Source organism: Gavialis gangeticus, unplaced genomic scaffold (genome assembly GCF_001723915.1).
Source record: "Gavialis gangeticus isolate Ggan-Ray unplaced genomic scaffold, GavGan_comp1, whole genome shotgun sequence".
Classification (NCBI taxonomy): Eukaryota; Metazoa; Chordata; order Crocodylia; family Gavialidae; genus Gavialis; species Gavialis gangeticus.
Genome location: NW_017729022.1, coordinates 132,051,390 through 132,058,536, shown reverse-complemented (window position 1 = coordinate 132,058,536; position 7,147 = coordinate 132,051,390). Strand labels below are relative to the sequence as shown.

General features: G+C 47.2%; 1 protein-coding gene across 1 annotated transcript in view; it reads left to right on the top strand.

Moving 5' to 3' along the window:
* Window positions 1–6: 6 nt before the first annotated feature.
* The window catches only part of THUMPD2 (THUMP domain containing 2), a 36,004-nt gene continuing 28,863 nt past the window's right edge, over window positions 7–7,147 (top strand). The window contains exon 1 of the mRNA XM_019516197.1: window positions 7–44. The gene's annotated coding sequence lies outside the window, so the exon portion shown is untranslated. The remainder of the gene's footprint in view (window positions 45–7,147) is intronic.

Genomic DNA, 7,147 nt, shown 5'->3' with positions numbered 1-7,147 from the left:
GCTGCTGCGGAGACGCCCGCCGCTGCCGGCCCCGCGGCCCACAGGTACCCCCGCCCCGCCCGGGTCCCTGCCATGTGGCTGGGCCGGGCAGGTGCCACCCAGCTGCACCCGCGTGGCCCGGAGTGGCAGACAGGGGTGCGCGGTAGCACCGGGATCGGGGGTTAAAAGCCGCTGGTTATGCGTGTGCGCCCCTCCCCCTGCCGCAGCCCGAGTGGCGGGCACGTGGCCCGGTGGCACAGCAGCCAATCCAGCTGCGCCCGCGCGGCCTGAGGCAGCGCCCGGAAGCCGCGCAGCGCTGCACGCTGGGAGCAGGGCGGGCGGAAGGGCCGCGAAGGGCCGGCTCCCTTGCCCAGCGGGTGGGCACTTGCTTGGGCTGAAGGGCTGCTCAGGGAGTTTGAGTGAGCTGTTGCAGGCAGTGGTGGAGGGGTGATGCCGATCCGGCCTGCAACAACTTGGAAAAACTCCGAAAGTGGCCTGAATAGTAGCAGTGCACCGATAAATCAGTGGCATATCAGATTGCCATCGATAACAGGAAAATGAATATGATCAGCAATCGGCTTTTTTTTGGGTGGGTGTAGCCGATACTGTCGCCAATAAATGCCATGTGTGTGCACACGGCTAGGAGTGCAGCTGGGCAGCTTGAAGAGCAGCATCCAGCCAGTAACTCAGCGTCATAGTGCTTAGGGTCGGAAGGGACCTAAACAGATCATCAGGTCCGACCCCCTGACCCAGGCAGGAACAGGTGCCGGGGTCATAACACCCCAACCAAATATATGTCCAGCCTCCTCTTGAAGATGAAAAACTAGACCTCCTGTTTAGGAGACTGGTGCTTTAACAAACTAAGCTGTGGCACGCTGGGGGGGGGCGGGGGGGAGGGCGTGCAAATGCAGATCGAGGCCCCCTTGGTGAGGGAGGGACTGGGGCAGGAGCAGGCGCTGCCCAGCCAGGGTTTCAAATGTGACTGTACCAGGAGTTTAGTGGAGACATGAGTGCTTTGTCCAGGCAGGGGCTCCCTGCTGCTGTGTGCACCCCCAGGGGACTCGTGTGGGTATGTGCCCCCTGGATTTGTGTGCAGGGTGAGGGCAGGCTGCCCACTGCAGGCTCAGGGCTGGGCAGGGGTTCAGCTGAAGTGGGAGAAGCTCTAAAGTAGTGGTGACTGGCCTGCATGTTGGCTATCAGATTGGTATCAGCTAATATGGCTGATTAATAATTGGCCAAGAAAATCTGCACCCCTACTAAAAAATTGCCCACCCCTATCTTGGGGCTTCTGCTTCAGCTGAACCTTTAGAAAAGCAGTGCTGATATTGCATTACCAAGTGGGCAGGGCATCGAACCAGAGATCAATAGGGCTGGAAGGGACCTCCAGAGGTCATCTAATCCAACCACTTGCCTGAGGCAGGATCATCCCTGTCCATCCCATGCAAACCATCATCTAAACTCTACAGACATGTGCATTAATGCATACAAACCACTGGGGTGGCTCTTGTTTAAATAGCTGTAAAAGCCTTGTGACTTGGGATGGTCCCTGACTCAGAGATGTTCCTGTAAGTGGCCTGGAGGAAATCTATTTTGACTTAGCAGATTTATAAGCATTTTTTAAAGAAAGATAAAGCTTGCTTGTGTGTACTGACATTCTCAAAATTGTTTATTTGCTAAAACTAATCTATCTTGCTATTTCCTTGCCACTAGAACATGGATGTCACTCCTCTCCTGTCCAGTTGAGGTTGGAATCTGCTAGTGCTCTGAAAAAGCCATTTCACAGTCTTTATTAATGCAACATACTCAACTAGTTGAACTCGGTCCCCTTGCAGGTGGCTTGTAGTAATCTTCCTTTGTATGGTTATGTGATTGATTTTTCTCCTAGGTCCCTGTCTCATTTGTTACTCAGAATAGCTACACTGTGTCCAATTATTCTTGTGTATTAATACATTAGACAGACTTCTTGAATTTCTGGTAAATTCTGTTTTGGTGTACAGTGATGTATTTATGAATCATCGTGTTGAATGAGATGATTCTAATCTAATCATCATTCAGATCTAAGTGAATTCAGATGTCCCTTTAAAAGTAGGAAATTGTAAACTATACCGTGCATCTTTCCTTCAGATATCTGCTAAATTTGAGGCAGTTCACTTGTGATCACAAGATTTCAGTGTTAGGATGAGAATCTGAGTTGTGGAGATTAGAATGAGTTAAAAGTACTGATTCTAGACTTTTATTGGGGTCTTGAAACTATGCTAATTTTTTTGTAGGATCAAATTATCAGTGAACCTGAAGTTCAAAAAATGAAATAAATAGAAATAACTAAAGCTATTTTCATGCATAAACCAATAAAAACCAAGATAATATCTACCTTCATTTTGTCCTTTAAGGTTCAATTTCTCAAATTTTTTTTCTGCCCAGTGAAGTCAAAAGGACTATTCATGTCCCTAAAATGAAGCCTTTCCAGAATTGAGGGAACTTGGCTAATAACATAACTACATTTTCTTCTAGTCTTATAAAAAGGAATCATTTTGGCTTCTACTTAAAGGAGTTACAGTTTTGAATGTTCGGATGTCTTCTGACATAACAGAAGCTCTAGCTCTCTAATTCCAGACTGTATTTGTTCTGTTCTGTTTAAAAAAAAAATTTGTTGGTTTTAGCAGCCTTTTAGTCTGAGATCTAAGAAAAAGGTTCTTTTTTTCTTTCTTTCACTCAGCATCTAGCACCAAAGGTTTTGCAGGCCAAATTCTGCCCTCCAACACCTCTGGAAATTCTTTTACCTTAATTTCACTATGGTCATAATTTGGCCTTGCTTTTGGAACTTAAATGAACAGTTCTGTTGATACACACAAGCATAAAGAGGTTCCAGTTTCCTCTTCCGCTGGTGGTGCAGAGCCAGCACATCTGTAGGAGTAAAATTTTTCTTCAAAAAACAAATGAATTAATGTTAGCAGGTACCAATTTATCTGACTCCATACAGGACACATTTTATCAGGCATGGATCTGGGAGGGGTGCACTTGCAGTCCTCCTTCGATTTCTGCTCCGCCCAAAGTTTAAAACCAAATGCCTGGCAGTGGCAGCAGTATTTCTTATTTGACAGTGATGAGGGAGTCAGTTTATTTCACGGCTCATTGTCTACCTGATCCCTTCTAAACTCTTCCTTCCACAGCTGTTAATAACCGTCTCTTCTTTCTTGATCTTCCACCAGTCAAGCTACCCTCTGTTCTGCAATTCTGCTCTGTTAGCTGTTTCCTGATAATGAGGCTCCTATTTCTCTGCCCTGGAGATTGTTTTTAACTCATTCTGGTGAAGTAATGTTTGTTTTTACTTCAATCTAAACTGAAAATACAGTCCTAGGCCCCTAGCTTATTAGTAAAGCTTCTGCTCTATTTTTAACTGGAGATAAATATGTGTCATTTTATATGTGATAAAGCACCTTACCATCTTCCCCCTCCCCTCTTTCAAATTTCTAGATTTGCCAATGGATTTGACTTTTAGAAATTGATTTTTTAGAGGCAAGCATTTCAAAGTGCCATACTGAGCTAATTGTGCATTATCTTTCTCTTCTGTTAGTTAGGGTCAACTATAGGCCCCTGGCAGACATCACTGTGGTTGCATGCTAAATGAGTATCTCATGAGAAATCGTAACATGCCAGTACTGGGTTCCATGTTAAAATTATTGTGGGATGCTTCCATGCCACAAGGAAGCTATTTCAGTGAGCAACTTCTTTGTGACTGATCTGCAACTTTTGGCTGTGGATGAACTGGTTTAATGTGTAACATGTTACAGCTTGTCATGTGATACTTGCATGTAATGTGCAACAAATGTAATATCTGCCAGGGGCATAAGTTGCAAAGATTTTAAGTGAATTTACTTGAGACATAAAACTGGTATTGGTAGCATAGAAAGTAAGGATCCGAGTCGCCTTGCAACACTTGTACTGTAAGTAATAAACCACTCTGGAAACCAAATATGCCAACTTTGGGAGCAAACTTAAATACTGTATAATTCAGGGGCGGGCAATTATTTTGGGCAGAGCTGCGGGTGGCTTACTGAGTTTTGGCAACCAATCAAGGGTGGCATGGGTAGCCAGGCCCCTTGACAGGTGCCTTGCCCCCTGGTTGCCATCTTGGGACCAGAAGTCCCACCCCCTAACCCCTGACCTTTGCCACCAGAAGTCACTCCCTTTGCCCCCTGGAAGTATTCCTTTCAGCAAGGCGGTTTGGCATCTACGAACCAGAAAAATACCAAATTATATTCTAAAAATCAAACTTCTACAACATTCATTAATTCAATTTAAAAATACTTTTGTCCTGATTTACATGCGTTTGTGTAGTGTGCATAGAGGTGATAGTATAATAGCTTAAAATGAAGTCTCATTCTTTTATATTGTGGGAGGGTATGGGTTGGTGGGTATAGGTTTGTGGGTATGTGGGGTATGGTGGAGTGTGTGATTTGTGGGGGGGTGAATAGGGGGTTGTGTGTGTGTGTAGTGTGGGTGGGTATGTGTTTTGTGGGGAACTGTAAGTGTGGGTGGGGGAGGTGGCTGGGGAAAGTTTTGGCTTGTGTGGAGGTGGAGGGTTTGCCCACAGCCAGGCCCCGCCCCCACGAGGCAGGCAGAGCCCCCACCAGTGCTCTTGTAAGCCCAGGGTCCATGCTCCTGGCTCCAGGGCACCAACCTGGGCCCCGTGCTCCTGCTTGGTGCCACGTCCCCTCCCCTCCCATCTGCCACTGCTGCCCTTCTCAATGCTTCCCTGTCCCCACTCCCCTGCACACCACTCTGGCACCACAGCCTAGCTGCTCCTGTGGTCCCAGCACTGCAGCTGGGAACCACATGGTGCCAGAGCGGCTGGCTGGCTGGGGAGGGAGCAGGGAGATGGCTGCAGTAGGCAGGGGGAAGGGGCAGCAAGCAGGTGTGCGGAGTGCAGCAACAGCTGGGCGGGAGCACAGGGCACATGCTGGTACACCGGGGCCCAGAGTGGGGCAGCAGCAGCATGGGGTCCGGGTTGCCAGGAGCTCTATGGAGCAGGAGGGAGACAGCAGCCAGGGGCAGATAAATATTAATTTTATAAATTTTTAAGTGCCCCGTGGGCCAGACTGGCCGTATTTTTCCCGCCTCTGATATAATTGGACTGTGCTATCCAGTAATGTGTTTGTAATGGTAATTCTGATGCAGTTTTGTCCTTGGCCCTGCCCATTGCTCTCCCACAGTGACAGAAATATGGGGATTTTGCCACAGGGGTAGGTAACTTTCTCCTTGCCTCTTTTCTGGAAGGTAGTGGAAAGATCTGCTCTGCTAGTATCTGGGTCCAGGTCTTGGAGCATGACAACCCAGTGTTAAAGGGTATTCGGTTATAAAGCTGAGTTTACATGCAGAACTATGATTATGAAGTAGCATTTCATATCTCCTCATCATCCTGACATAGGTCTGTTATGGCAGGCTTAATTGTGATCATGGTACAGAATTTTTCAAATAAAATATAGCATATTCTCCACAATCTTAGGAGCTTGTTTCTTAGGACCATGATGGCATAATTAAGGCTATCTTAGTATTGCATTTGAAAAATGCTATATGGTTATATTTAATATGTAAAACTACTTCACATTAAAGTTCTTTATTCAAACTTAACAGTGACTTAATGGGATGAACTGTATGCCCATAACATCTTATTAATGTAGGGTTTTTCATTTAATTTCCTATGGTTTTTGTAAGGTACAAAAAAAAAAGAGATGAGGGAATGGAAGAAGGGCCTTCTGCGTCCAGTGCTGTCTTCTAATTGGAAATAGTATTATATTTACTTGAATATAGTTTGAAGTATTTTCCTAGTCAGTATGGGGGGGGCGGAGGTGGAAGCCTCTCATCGTACATTTGCATGCAAGGAAACTGCATTAAATGTATTGCCTATCTTTGAACAGCTGCTCAGTAATGGAAAACTGTGAAGTTGATTAAATGGAGCCAACACTGAGCATGACTCTAAAATACCTGGCCTATACAGGGCAAACATGCTGATGGGACCCTACCACAAGGATAGGTTAGTACAACACATTTCAATAAGATATATGGTAGTGGCCATTGAGTACAGTCTCCCTCAATGCCAATTCTTTTTAAAGTCATTGTGAGCTATGGCCCTGCTTGCATTTCAGCTTCCTCTTCACTCCCACAGCTGACATGTATTTCTTGCCCTTTTCCAATTATTCCTGTTTCTTCACCAGCCTTAACTGTCTGGCAAATATCACCAAATGGGGCCCCAAACAGTTCACCCAGAATCTCTCTGTCATTCCTTCTCTCAGCTTGTTGCATATGACTAGTGTGGCCCCAGATATGATTAGGTAAAGCCAGACCAAGCTGCCCTGTGCTTCTTCTGCATAAGTTTTTAGGATCCCAGGACTCATGACAAGAACCCCCAGTTCCAGTCATGAGTGGGGGCCTAATTTAGCACCTGGATCCTTTTGGGGTGGAGGGAGGGGTGGTATGTGGAGTCAGAGCCATCCCTAGGGGTGTGCAGGGCCTGGGGCATATCAGCATGGGGGTGGTGGTGAATGGCTGGACCACGGGTGGGGATGTGGGGGGGAGGGTGGTGAGCAGCAAGAGTGCGGAGCTGGCAGCATGTGGCAGCCACAGGGGAGCTGCCGGTGCATAGCAGCCACAGCAAGGCCTGTACAGCACTGTCCACAGAGGGCCCCCCAGGCAGTTGCCCTGATTCACCCTCCCCCCTAGGGACAGCCCTGTCTGGAGTACATACACGTACTGAGCAGTGCTGAGCTGTGGTCATGGCTTGAAATGGTGTTAAAGTGAGAGATGAGGGAATGGCTAAAAGGGAGGCGTACACCCAATGGCAGGGAGAGGCCATCACCAGGGAGGACTATACTGTGATTGCTTGGGGCTGCAGAGGGGCAGTCAGGAAGGCCAAGGCAGAGCTGGAACTGGGACTAGCTACCCGGATTAAGGACAACAAGAAATCCTTTTTTGAATACATAGGGGGCAAAAAGAAGGCTCTGGGTAACATGGGGCCCCTGCAGGACACGCTAGGAAATTTGGTTGTCCCTCAAGGCTCGGTCCTCGTGCCTGCACTGTTCAACATCTTCATCAGTGACTTGGATGAGGGGGTAAAAAGCACCCTGTTCAAATGTGCTGATGACACTAAGATGGGGGATGTGGGCACGCT